Here is a 14,789-nt window from a genome sequence, read left to right on the forward strand (position 1 = left end):
TATACATGGATTTTAGTAAGGCGTTTGATAAGGTCCCCCATGGTCGGCTTATGATGAAAGTGAGGAGGTGTGGGATAGAGGGAAAGTTGGCCGATTGGATTGGTAACTGGCTGTCTGATCGAATGATGTGGAGATGCCGGCGTTGGACTGGGGTAAACACAGTAAGAAGTTTAACAACACCAGGTTAAAGTCCAACAGGTTTATTTGGTAGCAAAAGCCACACAAGCTTTCGAGGCTCTGAGCCCCTTCTTCAGGTGAGTGGGAATTCTGTTCACAAACAGAACTTATAAGACACAGACTCAATTTACATGAATAATGGTTGGAATGCGAATACTTACAACTAATCCAGTCTTTAAGAAACAAAACAATGGGAGTGGAGAGAGCATCAAGACAGGCTAAAAAGATGTGTATTGTCTCCAGACAAGACAGCCAGTGAAACTCTGCAGGTCCACGCAACTGTGGGAGTTACAAATAGTGTGACATAAATTCTGATTCTAGGATCGCATGATAAAGACTCAGGAGGAAAAAAGCAGAAATATTTATGTGAAATAGTGTGACATAAACCCAATATCCCGGTTGAGGCCGTCCTTGTGTGTGCGGAACCTGGCTATCAGTTTCTGCTCCGCGACTCTGCGCTGTCGTGTGTCGCGAAGGCCGCCTTGGAGAACGCTTACCCGAATATCAGAGGCCGAATGCCCGTGACCGCTGAAGTGCTCCCCAACAGGAAGAGAACAGTCTTGCCTGGTGATTGTCGAGCGGTGTTCATTCATCCGTTGTCGCAGCGTCTGCATAGTTTCCCCAATGTACCATGCCTCGGGACATCCTTTCTTGCAGCGTATCAGGTAGACAACGCCTGCAGAGTTTCACTGGCTGTCTTGTCTGGAGACAATACACATCTTTTTAGCCTGTCTTGATGCTCTCTCCACTCCCATTGTTTTGTTTCTTAAAGACTGGATTAGTTGTAAGTATTCGCATTCCAACCATTATTCATGTAAATTGAGTCTGTGTCTTATAAGTTCTGTTTGTGAACAGAATTCCCACTCACCTGAAGAAGGGGCTCAGAGCCTCGAAAGCTTGTGTGGCTTTTGCTACCAAATAAACCTGTTGGACTTTAACCTGGTGTTGTTAAACTTCTTACTGTGTCTGATCGAAGACAGAGGGTGGTGGTGGATGGAAAATTTTCGGATTGGAGGCAGGTTGATAGCGGAGTGCCACAGGGATCAGTGCTTGGTCCTCTGCTCTTTGTGATTTTTATTCATGATTTAGAGGAGGGGGCTGAAGGCTGGATCAGTAAATTTGCTGATGACACCAAGATTGGTGGAGTAGTGGATGAGGTGGAGGGCTGTTGTAGGCTGCAAAAAGACATAGATAGGATGCAAAGCTGGGCTGAAAAATGGCAAATGGAGTTTAACCCTGATAAATGTGAGGTGATTCATTTTGGTAGGACTAATTTAAATGTGGATTACGGGGTCAAAGGTAGGGTTCTGAAGACTGTGGAGGAACAGAGAGATCTTGGGGTTCATATCCACAGATCTCTAAAGGTTGCCACTCAAGTGGATAGAGCTGTGAAGAAGGCCTATAGTGTGTTAGCTTTTATTAACAGGGGGTTGGAGTTTAAGAGCCGTGGGGTTATGCTGCAACTGTACAGGACCTTGGTGAGACCACATTTGGAATATTGTGTGCAGTTCTGGTCACCTCACTATAAGAAGGATGTGGAATCGCTGGAAAGAGTGCAGAGGAGATTTACCAGGATGCTGCCTGGTTTGGAGGGTAGGTCTTATGAGGAAAGGTTGAGGGAGCTCGGGCTGTTCTCTCTGGAGCGGAGGAGGCTGAGGGGAGACTTAATAGAGGTTTATAAAATGATGAAGGGGATAGATAGAGTGAACGTTCAAAGACTATTTCCTCGGGTGGATGGAGCTATTACAAGGGGGCATAACTGTAGGGTTCGTGGTGGGAGATACAGGAAGGATATCAGAGGTAGGTTCTTTACGCAGAGAGTGGTTGGGGTGTGGAATGGACTGCCTGCAGTGATAGTGGAGTCAGACACTTTAGGAACATTTAAGCGGTTATTGGATAGGCACATGGAGCACACCAGGATGATAGGGAGTGGGATAGCTTGATCTTGGTTTCAGATAAAGCTCGGCACAACATCGTGGGCTGAAGATCCTGTTCTGTGCTGTACTGTTCTATGTTCTATGAAGAAAATGTCATCGATGTATCGAGTGTATAGCATCGGTTGAAGGTCCCGTGCAGTGAAGACGTCTTGTTCGAACCTGTGCATGAAGATGTTGGCATATTGAGGTGCGAATTTGGTCCCCATGGCTGTTCCGTGGATGAAGAACTGGTTGTTGAAGGTGAAGATATTGTGGTCCAGGTCACCTCAGCACCTCACTGTACCGCAAGCCCACGGATAACCTCACGATGCTCCACTTCTCCGGCTTCCACCCGAAACACGTGAAAGAAGCCAGCACCTACGGACAAGCCCTCCGAATACACAGGATCTGCTCGGATGAGGAGGATCGCAACAGACACCTCCAGACGCTGAAAGATGCCCTCATAAGAACAGGATATAGCGCTCGACTCATTGATCAACAGTTCCAACGTGCCACAGCGAAAAACCGCACCGACCTCCTCAGAAGACAAACACGGGACACGACGGACAAAGTACCCTTCGTCGTCCAGTACTTCCCCGGAGCGGAGAAGCTACGGCATCTCTTCCGGAGCCTTCAACATGTCATTGATGAAGACGAACATCTAGCCAAGGCCATCCCCACACCCCCACTTCTTGCCTTCAAACAATCGCGCAACCTCAAACAGACCATTGTCCGCAGCAAACTACCCAGCCTTCAGGAGAACAGTGACCACGACACCACACAACCCTGCCACAGCAACCTCGGCAAGACGTGCCAGATCATTGACACGGATGTCATCATCTCACGTGAGAACACCATCCACCAGGTACACGGTACCTACTCTTGCAACTCGGCCAACGTTGTCTACCTGATACGCTGCAGGAAAGGATGTCCCGAGGCATGGTACATTGGGGAAACTATGCAGACGCTGCGACAACGGATGAATGAACACCGCTCGACAATCACCAGGCAAGACTGTTCTCTTCCTGTTGGGGAGCACTTCAGCAGTCACGGGCATTCGGCCTCTGATATTCGGGTAAGCGTTCTCCAAGGCGGCCTTCACGACACACGACGGCGCAGAGTCGCTGAGCAGAAACTGATAGCCAAGTTCCGCACACACGAGGACGGCCTCAACCGGGATATTGGGTTCATGTCACACTATTTGTAACCCCACAGCCTGCCTGGACCTGCAGAGTTTCACTGGCTGTCTTGTCTGGAGACAATACACATCTTTTTAGCCTGTCTTGATGCTCTCTCCACTCACATTGTTTGTATCTTAAAGACTTGATTAGTTGTAAGTGTTCGCATTCCAACCATTATTCATGAAAATTGAGTCTGTGTCTTTATATGCCCTGTTTGTGAACAGAATTCCCACTCACCTGAAGAAGGGGCTTGGAGCTCCGAAAGCTTGTGTAGCTTTTGCTACCAAATAAACCTGTTGGACTTTAACCTGGTGTTGTTAAACTTCTTACTGCGTATCATCAGCAGGGAACGGGCTGGGAGACGTCATCAGGAGGCGGGGTCAGATGTCGTCCGAGGCTCGGAGGTGCAATCGATAGCGTCAGATGTCGTCAGATGGACATCGGCTATGTGGGGAATCACACTGCACATCAGCTATGGGGGGAATCACACAGCACATCGGCTAAGGGGGGAATCACACTGCACATCGGCTAAGGGGGGAATCACACTGCACATCGGCTAAGGGGGGAATCACACTGCACATCGGCTATGGGGGGAATCACACAGCACATCGACTATGGGGGAATCACACGGCAGGGGGGAAAGGGCTGGCAGAGCAGGGTTTCCCTGTGGCCATTCCCCTCCACAACAGGTATTCCAATTTGGATACTGTAGTGGGGGATGCCTTTCCTTGGACAAGCTGCGGCAGCCGGATCTCTGGCACTGAGTCTGGTTCTGCAGCGCAGAAGGGAGGGTGGAAGAAGAGGAGAGCGGTAGTGATAGGGGACTCGACAGTCAGAGGTACAGACAGGAGGTTCTGTGGTCGGGACAGAGACTCCCGGATGGTTTGTTGCCTCCCGGGTGCCAGGGTCAGGGATGTCTCTGATCGCGTGCCCAGCATTCTGAAGTGGGAGGGTGATCAGCCAGATGTCGTGGGACACGTCGGTACCAATGACGTAGGAAGGAAGAGTGAGGAGGTCCTAAAGAGTGAGTACAAAGAGCTTGGTAGGAGGTTAAAAAGCAGGACCCCGAGGGTAGTAATCTCAGGATCGCTACCTGTGCCATGTGCCAGTGAGGGCAGGAGTAGGATGCTCGGGCGGATAAACACGTGGCTGAGGAACTGGTGCAGGGGACAGGGTTTCAGATTTCTAGATCATTGGGACCTCTTCTGGGGCAGGTGGAACCTGTACAAGAGAGACGGGTTACACCTGAACTACAAGGGGACCAATATACTTGCAGGGAGGTTTGCTGGTGTTATTGGGGAGGGTTTAAACTAGATTTGCAGGGGGATGGGAACCAGAGTGCCAGAGCAGATAGTGGAGCAGGGGTGAGAATAAATGATGTTAATAGTTCATGCAAAACCACAAATAGAAGGGTTGTGTGTGGTGGTGATAATCTTCTGAGGTGTGTCTATTTCAATGCCAGGAGTATTGAGGGGAAGGCAGACGAGCTGTGGCTGAAGCAACGTTTTATACAGCTCCAACATAACCTCTCTGCTCCGATATCCTACACCTCGGGTAATAAGGATCAGTATCCCATATACCTTCTGAACCATCTGATCTACCTGTCCTGCTGCTTTCAGGGGTCTGTGGACATGAACCCCAAGTCTCTCGGCTCCTCTGCACTTCTTTACATCCAACTGTTCAAATGACAAGTCGCTCTGAAACAGCGGCTTGTTCAAGGCAGGAATAAAGCTCACTCACCGGGGCTCGGATAGTTCAGTCGAGAGAATAACTGGTTTTTAATCTGAGGGTTGTGGGTTCAAGTCCCTCTTTGGGACAAGGTGCAGTCAATATCTTCACCCACTGTTCAAACTGTTAATGTTGACTTTTCTTCCACCCTGAACGCAATTGCTTGAGATGCTCTTCAAGACAGATCAACAGATAGACATCTTTGCCATGACTTTGTAGCTTTAGTAAGAAGTCTGACAACATCAGGTTAAAGTCCAACAGGTTTATTTGGTACCATGAGCTTTTGGAGCGCTGCTCCTTCAGCAGGGGAGTGGGGATGATCACCTGATAAAGGAGCAGCGCTCCGAAAGCTCGTGATACTAAATAAACCTGTTGGACTTTAACCCGGTGTTGTGAGACTTCTTACTGTGCCCACCTTAGTCCAACCTCCAGCATCTCCACTTCGTAGCTTCAATAATCTATATTTCCAAACATTATATTCTCTATTTCCAGACAGCCATCTGTGAAAAATAAATTCATCCTCACTTTGCTCTTCATTGGGCGATATGTTCCCATTGCTCAGGATCGGCTGAAATAGTTTCCCAAGTTGAACAGTTTTAACACTGTCGATATCTCCATCAGTCCACTCTTCACTTCAACACACTGAAGACAATAAAAGCAATCCCTCTCCTAATTAACCAATTAAAGCAGGAAGTTGCTGGTGAATCTGCCCTCCTTGTGCTCCCAGGTCAATATAATGGTGTTTGTTGCTGTGCTGAATGTCTGTCAGTGCATCAGAAACAGGAGCATGAGCAGCATCTACTGAGCTATTAGTAAATACATAGAACTAGAATAGAAAATGCTGCAAAATCTCAGCAGGTCTGACAGCATCTGTGTAGAAAGAATGGAGCCAATGTTTCGAGTCAGGATGACCCTTGGTAAGAAACTAGAATCCAGCCTCCAAACGTTATCTCTGTTCTCTCTCCACAGAGCTGCTGTGATTTTCCACATTTTTGCTTTTGTTTCAGGTTGCAGCATCCACGGTATTTTGCATTTATCATTATGTACAAATTATAATCCTGTTTTCATTGTTGAGTTGGTGCAGTGGCTCAGTTGGCTAAAGCGCCTGCTTCATAAACAGGAGATCCTGAGTTTGAATCTCAGTGATGTCATCGTGTTCAATTTTGAATCAAAATCACTCCTACTCTGAGAAGCTGCAACTTTCCCGTCTCACAGTTCGACAGCAGGAAAAGAAGCTCAGAGGCCCACTTTGTCTGCGCCGGCCAGCAAGCACCAATTAAAATGGACGAATGTTGCTGCTGGCGACTCTTGGAATTGTCAACCGCGTGTGAGGGTGGCACGGTGGGACTGGGTAGCACTGCTGCCTCACAGCACCAGGGACTAGGGTTTGATTCCCGGCTTGGGTCACTGTCTGTGTGGAGTTTGCATGTTCTCCCCATGTCTGCGTGGGTTTCCTCTGGCTGCTCTGGTTTCCTCTCACAGTCCAAAGATGTGCAGGTTAGGTGCATTGGCCATGCTAAATTCCCCCTCAGTGTACCCAAACAAGCACCGGAGTGTGGCGACTAAGGGATTCCGATACTATAGTTATGAAAGGCCACCAACGCCTCTACTTTCTCAGAAGACTAAGGAAATTTGGCATGTCAGCTACGACTCTCACCAACTTCTACAGATGCACCATAGAAAGCATTCTTTCTGGTTGTGTCACAGCTTGGTATGGCTCCTGCTCTGCCCAAGACCGCAAGGAACGACAAAACGTGAATGTAGCCCAATCCATCATTCAAACCAGCCTCCCATCCATTGACTCTGTCTACACTTCCCGCTGCCTCGGCAAAGCAGCCAGCATAATTAAGGACGCCACGCACCCCGGACATTCTCTCTTCCACCTTCTTCCGTCGGGAAAAAGCTCCAAAAGTCTGAGGTCACGTACCAACTGACTCAAGAACAGCTTCTTCCCTGCTGCTGTCAGACTTTTGAATGGACTTACCTTGCATTAAGTTGACCTTTCTCTACACCCTAGCTATGACTGTAACATTACATTTTGCACTCTCTCCTTTCCTTCTCTATGAACGGTATGATTTGTCTGTATCGCACGCAAGAAACAACACTTTTCACTGTCTCCCAATCCATGTGACAATAATAAATCAAATCAGATTTTCATGGTAATTTAATTGCAGTGTGAGTGTGAGCCGACTTGTGACTAAATAAATAAACCTTAAACTTTAGGAATTTGTTAAAGGACATCTGTTAATCTATTTTGAAGCACATCTCAAACAATTGTGTTCAGGGTGGAAGAAAAGCAACACCCAAACAGGGACTTGAACCCTGGACCCTCAGATTAAAAGTCTGATGCTCTCTCGACCGAGCTCACCAAGCTCCACACAGCTGCCTTTTTCCTGTGTTGAACGAGCCGCTCTCTCACTGTGCCTTAGAGCAGATAAGATGGAAGGGGAGTTGATTTTAATGGGGGTGGGGAAGTGTGATATTATCCACTTTGGGGTCAAGATGATTATTTGTTGTAACTTTCTAAATGTCCAAAAGTCAAATCGTGCTGAGCATTTCATCGATTTGGCAGAACAAGAACCTCATGAAATCCTCCATTTTAGATCCTTCCTCTCTCGTTCCTATAATGAGTCTAACAGTCAGTCAGCTGTTTGTGTTGAAGTCATGTTGGAGTTGTATCGAACTGTGGTGAGGCCACAGCTGGAGCACTGTGTGCAGTTCTGGTCACCACATTTTAGGAAGGATGTGATTGCGCTGGAGAGGGTGCAGAGGAGATTCCCCAGGATGCTGCCTGGGACGGAGCATTTAAGTTATGAAGAGAGGTTGCGGAAGCTTGGATTATTTTCGTTGGAGCAGAGAAGACTGAGGGGCGACCTGATTGAGATGTACAAGATTATGAGGGGCAGGGACAGAGTGGATAAGGAGCAGCTATTCCCCAGATTTGAAGGGTCAGTGTTCAATTCTTTGGTCTTCAGACATCTTATACAGCTCCATCATCGCCTCTCTGCTCTGATATTCTGTGCCTCGGCTTTGAAGACAAGTAACCTCCGTCCCAGGCAGCATCCTGGAGAATCTCCTCTGCACCCTCTCCAGTGCAATCACATCCTTCCTAAAATGTGGTGACCAGAACTGCACACAGTGCTCCAGCTGTGGTCTCACCACAGTTCGATACAACTCCAACATGACTTCAACACAAACAGCTGACTTACTGTTGGATTCATTATAGGAACGAGAGAGGAAGGATGTAAAGTGGAGCATTTCATGAGGTCCTTGTTCTGCCAAATCGATGAAATGCTCAGCACGATTTGACATTTAGACATTGAGAAAGTTTCAACAAATAATCATCTTGATCTCAAAGTGGATAATATCACACTTCCCCACCCCCATTAAAAAATGAACTCTCCTTCAAATTTTTCTGCTCGAACTCACTGTGAGAGAGCGGCTTGTTCAACGGGGGGAAAAGACAGCTGTGGTCAAGCCTGAATAGCTCAGTCAGTAAAACGTTGTATTTTTAATCAGAGGGTCCAGGGTTCAAGTCCCTGTTTGGGTGTTGCTTTTCTTCCACCCTGAACACAATTGTTTGAGATGTGCTTCAAAATAGATGAACAGATGTCCTTTAACAAATTCCTCACACGCGATTGACAATTCCAAGAGTCGCCGGCAGCAACATTCATCCATTTTAATAGGTGCTCGATGGCCGGCGCATCACAGAGACGTGGCTGCAAGGGGATCAGGGCTGGGATCGAAATATCCAAGGATATGTGTCCTATGGAAAGGACAGGCAGATGGGCAAAGGGGGCGGGGTTGCATTGTTAGTCAGGAATGAAGTTAAATCGATAGCAGGAAGTGATATAGGATCAGAAGGTACAGAATCTCTGTGGGTCGAGTGGGGGAATCACAAAGGTAAAAAGACCCTGATGGGAGTTATGTACAGGCCCCCTCGCAGTCGTCAGGATGTGGGACAGAAAATAAATCAGGAGATAGAAAAGGCAATGTTACAATAATCATGGGGGATTTCAATATGCAGGTGGAGTGGGAAAATCAGGTAGGTCATGGATCCCAAGAACAGGAATTTGTGCAATGTCTAAGCGATGGTTTTTTGGAGCAGCTTGTGACAGAGTCTCCTCAGGAACAGGCAATTCTGGATTTGGTGATGTGTAATGAGGCAGACTTGATCAGGGAACTGAAGGTGAAGGAACCCTGAGGGAGCAGTGACCACAATATGATAGAATTTACCCTGCAGTTTGAGAGGGAGAAGCTGGAATCAGATGTAACGGTATTACAATTAAATAAAGGTAACTACAAAGACATGAGGGAGGAGCTGGCCAGAGTTGATTGGAAAGGGAGCCTCGCAGGGAAGACAGTGGAACAGCAATGGCAGGAGATTTTGGGGGTTATTCGGGAGGCAGAACAGAAATTCATCCCAAGGAGGAGGAAACATGCTGAGGGGAGGACGAGACATCCATGGCTGACAAGGGAAGTCAAGGACAGCATAAAAGCAAAAGAAAAAGCAGACAAAGTGGCAAGGATTAGTGGGAAGCCAGAGGATTGGGAAGCCTTTAAAAGCGAGCAGAGGACAACTAAAAAAGCAATAAGGGGGGTGAAGATGAAATATGAGTGTAAGCGAGCTAGTAATATAAAAGAAGATAGGAAGAGTTTTTTTCAATATATAAAAGGTAAGAGAGAGGCACAAATAGCCATTGGACCACTGGAAAATGAGGCTGGAGAAGTAATAATAGGAAACTGGGCGACACGGAAGCACAGTGGTTAGCACTGCTGCTTCACAGCTCCAGGGTCCCGGGTTCGATTCCCGGCTCGGGTCACTGTCTGTGTGGAGTTGGCACATTCTCCTCGTGTCTGCGTGGGATTCCTCCGGGTGCTCCGGTTTCCTCCCACAGTCAAAAGATGTGCGGGTTAGGTTGATTGGCCAGGTTAAAAATTGCCCCTTAGAGTCCTGGGATGCGTAGGTGAGAGGGATTAGCGGGTAAATATGTGGAGTGGGGCCTGGGTGGGATTGTGGTCGGTGCAGACTCGATGGGCCGAATGGCCTCCTTCTGCACTGTAGGGTTTCTATGATTCTATGAAACAAAGCAATGGCAGAGGAACTGAATAGTTACTTTGCATCAGTCTTCACGGTGGAAGACACCAGTGGGATGTCAGAGCTCCAGGAGAGTCAGGGGGCACAGGTGAGTGTAGTGGCCATCACTAAGGAGAAGGTTCTGGGGAAACTGAAAGGTCTGAAGGTGGATAAATCACCTGGACCGGATGGACTACACCCCAGGGTTCTAAAAGAGATCGCTGAGGAAATTGTGGAGGCGTTGGTGGTGATCTTTCAGGAATCACTGGAGGCAGGGAGGGTCCCAGAGGACTGGAAAGTACCTTATGTAACATCGCTGTTTAAGAAGGGAGGGAGGCAGCAGACGGGAAATTATAGGCTGGTTAGCCTGACTTCAGTCATTGGCAAGATTTTAGAGTCCATTATTAAAGATGAGATTGCGGAGTACTTGGAAGTGCATGATAAAATAGGACTGAGTCAGCACCGCTTCGTCAAGGGGAGGTCATGTCTGACAAATCTGTTAGAGTTCTTTGAGGAGGTAACAAGGAAGTTAGATAAAGGAGAACCAGTGGATGTGATTTATTTAGATTTCCAGGCCTTTGACAAGGTGCCACATAGGAGACTGTTAAATAAGTTAAGAGCCCATGGTGTTCAGGGTAAGATCCTGGCATGGATAGAGGATTGGCTGACTGGCAGAAGGCAGAGAGTGGGGACAAAGGGGTCTCTCTCAGGATGGCAGCTGGTGACTAGTGGTGTGTCTCAGGGGTCAGTGCTGGGACCACAACTTTTCACAATATACATTAACGATTTGGAGGAAGGAACTGAAGTCACTGTTGCTAAGTTTGCAGATGATACAAAGATATGTAGAGGGACAGGTAGCATTGAGGAAGCAGGGGGGCTGCAGAAGGACTTGGACAGGTTAGCAGAGTGGGCAAAGAAGTGGCAGATGGAATACAATGTGGAAAAGTGTGAGGTTCTGCACTTTGGAAGGAGGAATGGAGGCAGAGACTATTTTCTAAATGGGGAAATGCTGAGGAAATCAGAAACACAGAGGAATTTGGGAGTCCTGGTTCAAAACTCTCTTAAGGTTAACGTGCAGGTTCACTCGGCAGTTAGGAAAGCAAATGCAATGTTAGCATTCATGTCAAGAGGGCTAGAATACAAGAGCAGGGATGTGCTTCTGAGGCTGTAGAAGGCTCTGGTCAGACCCCATTTGGAGTGTTGTGAGCAGTTTTGGGCCCCGTATCTAAGGAAGGATGTGCTGGCCTTGGAAAGGGTCCAGAGGAGGTTCACAAGAATCCCTGGAATGAAGAGCTTGTGAGGAACAGTTGAGGACTCTGGGTCTGTACTCGTTGGAGTTTGGAAGGATGAGGGGGGATCTTATTGAAACTTACAGGATACTGTGAGGCCTGGATAGAGTGGACGTGGAGAGAATGTTTCCATTTGTGGGAAAAACTAGAACCAGAGGGCACAACCTCAGGCTAAAGGGACGATCCTTTAAAACAGAGATGAGGAGGAATTTCTTCAGCCAGAGAGTGGTGAATCTGTGGAACTCTTTGCTGCAGAAGGCTGTGGAGGCCAGGTCATTGAGTGTCTAAGACAGAGATAGATAGGTTCTTGATTAATAAGGGGATCGGGGGTTATGGGGAAAAGGCAGGAGAATGGGGATGAGAAAAATATCAGCCATGATTGAATGGCGGAGCAGACTTGATGGGCCGAGTGGCCTAGTTCTGTTACTGTGTCTTATGGTCATTTAAAATGGGCCTCTGGGCTTCTTTTCCTGTGATCGAACTGTGTGACGGGAAAGTTACGGCTTCTCAGAGTTGCAAAATGCAACATGCACAAAGGCACCGCTGAGATTTGAACTCAGGATCTCCTGTTTACTAGACAGGCACTTAAACCAAATAAGCCACGGCACCTCCAAAAAAGGCGAACCAATGTTATAATTTATTACAAAATTAAAAGCAAAATGCTGCAACCTGAAACCATCTGGTCCTTCGAGCTGCTTCACTATTTACTAAGGCCATGGCTGATCATAAGAGCATAAGAAATAGGAGCAGGAGTCGGCCATCTAGCCCCTCGAGCCTGCCCCGCCATTCAATAAGATCATGGCTGATCTGAAGTGAATCAGTTCCACTTACCCGCCTGATCCCTATAACCCCTAATTCCCCTACCGATCAGGAATCCATCTATCCGTGACTTAAACATATTCAACGAGGTAGCCTCCACCACTTCAGTGGGCAGAGAATTCCAGAGATTCACCACCCTCTGAGAGAAGAAGTTCCTCCTCAACTCTGTCCTAAACTGACCCCCCTTTATTTTGAGGCTGTGCCCCCTAGTTCTGGTTTCCTTTCTAAGTGGAAAGAATCTCTCCACTCCTACCCTATCCAGCCCCTTCATTATCTTATATGCCTCTATAAGATCACCCCTCAGCCTTCTAAACTCCAACGAATACAAACCCAATCTGCTCAATCTCTCCTCATAGTCAACACCCCTCATCTCCGGTATCAACCTGGTGAACCTTCTCTGCACTCCCTCCAAGGCCAATATATCTTTTCGCAAATAAGGGGACCAAAACTGCACACAGTATTCCAGCTGTGGCCTCACCAATGCCTTGTACCGATGCAGCAAGACTTCTCTGCTTTTATATTCTATCCCCCTCGCGGTAAATGCCAACATCCCATTTGCCTTCTTGATCACCTGTTGTATTTGCAGATCCCTTTCTGTTGGCTTCCACATTCTCCATATTCCCCTCCCCCTCCCCGATAATCTTTAATTCTCTCACTCAACAAATATCTAACTCCCTCCGCCAGGAAAATATTCAGTGACCCCGTCCTCCAGCACCTTCTGAGGCAGAGTTTAAAAGTGGCACAAGCCTCTGAGAGAAAACAAATCTAATCATCTCTTGACCTAAAAGGGCGCCCCCTAATGTTCAAACAGCGCCCCCTTGTTTTGGCCTCACCCACAAGAGGAAACATCTTTTCCACCTCCACCTTCCCAAGACCGTTCAGCATCTTAGAAACTTTAATCCAGTCACCCCTTCACTTTCCGAAACTCCAGCTGAAAGAAGCCCAGTCTGTCCAATCCAACCTCATGAGAAAACCCGCTCATTCCAGGGAGCAATCCAGTAACCACCCACCGACCCCCACCCTGAACTGCCTCCAGCTCATTTACATTCACAGTCATGTGGTTCCATAGTGTAGTGGTTATCACGTCCGCCTCACACGCAGAAGGTCCTGGGTTCGAAGCCCAGTGGAGCCAGTGGTATTTTGTTCCTATTCCCAGAGAGCAGTGGAACTGCCTTGAACTCGCCGCTCTTTCACACTGACTTGTCCTTTGAATGGTCGGATGCCAACAAGTGCAGAGGACCCGAGAGACTTGGGGTTCATGTCCACAGATCCCTGAAGGCGCCAGGACAGGTAGATAAGGTGGTCAACTGGGCTAATGTGTTACTTGTCTTTATAGCCGAGGCACAGAATATCAGAGCAGAGAGGCTATGATGGAGCTGTATAAAATGTCTGAAGACCAAAGAATTGAACACTGACCCTTCAAATCTGGGGAACAGCTGCTCCTTATCCACTCTGTCCGTGCCCCTCATAAACTTGTCCACCTCAATCAGGTCGCCCCTCAGTCTTCTCTGCTCCACCGAAAATAATCCAAGCTTCCGCAACCTCTCTTCATAACTTAAATGCTCCGTCCCAGGCAGCATCCTGGGGAATCTCCTCTGCACCCTCTCCAGTGCAATCACATCCTTCCTAAAATGTGGTGACCAGAACTGCACACAGTGCTCCAGCTGTGGCCTCACCACAGTTCGATACAACTCCAACATGACTTCAACACAAACAGCTGACTGACTGTTAGACTCATTATAGGAACGAGAGAGGAAGGATCTAAAATGGAGGATTTCATGAGGTTCTTGTTCTGCCAAATCGATGAAATGCTCAGCACGATTTGGCATTTAGACATTTAGAAAGTTACACCAAATAATCATCTTGACCCCAAAGTGGATAATATCACACTTCCCCACCCCCATTAAACAATGAACTCTCCTTCAAACCTTTCTGCTCTAACTCACTGTGAGAGAGCGGCTTGTTCAACAGAGGGAAAAGACAGCTGTGGTAAAGCCTGAATAGCTCAGTCAGTAAAACATTGTACTTTTAATCTGAGGGTCCAGGGTTCCAGTCCCTGTTTGGGTGTTGCTTTTCTTCCACCCTGAACGCAATTGTTTGAGATGTGCTTCAAAATAGATGAACAGATGTCCTTTAACAAATTCCTCACACGCGATTGACAATTCCAAGAGTCGCCGGCAGCAACATTCATCCATTTTAATAGGTGCTCGATGGCCGGCGCATCACAGAGACGTGGCTGCAAGGGGATCAGGGCTGGGATCGAAATATCCAAGGATATGTGTCCTATGGAAAGGACAGGCAGATGGGCAAAGGGGGCGGGGTTGCGTTGTTAGTCAGGAATGAAGTTAAATCGATAGCAGGAAGTGATATAGGATCAGAAGGTACAGAATCTCTGTGGGTCGAGTGGAGGAATCACAAAGGTAAAAAGCCCCTGATGGGAGTTATGTACAGGCCCCCTCGCAGTCGTCAGGATGTGGGACAGAAAAATAAATCAGGAGATAGAAAAGGCAATGTTACAATAATCATGGGGGATTTCAATATGCAGGTGGAGTGGGAAAATCAGGTAGGTCGTGGATCCCAAGAACAGGAATTTGTGCAATGT

General features: G+C 47.6%; 2 non-coding genes across 2 annotated transcripts; one reads left to right on the forward strand and one right to left on the reverse strand.

Moving 5' to 3' along the window:
* Window positions 1–11,903: 11,903 nt before the first annotated feature.
* Window positions 11,904–11,977, reverse strand: trnat-agu (transfer RNA threonine (anticodon AGU)). The gene has a single exon. It is a non-coding gene; the product is annotated as a tRNA-Thr (tRNA).
* Window positions 11,978–13,246: 1,269 nt separating this feature from the next.
* On the forward strand, window positions 13,247–13,319 carry trnav-cac (transfer RNA valine (anticodon CAC)). The gene has a single exon. It is a non-coding gene; the product is annotated as a tRNA-Val (tRNA).
* The last annotated feature ends 1,470 nt before the right edge of the window (window positions 13,320–14,789 follow it).

Source organism: Mustelus asterias, chromosome 16 (assembly GCF_964213995.1).
Source record: "Mustelus asterias chromosome 16, sMusAst1.hap1.1, whole genome shotgun sequence".
Taxonomy (NCBI): Eukaryota; Metazoa; Chordata; class Chondrichthyes; order Carcharhiniformes; family Triakidae; genus Mustelus; species Mustelus asterias.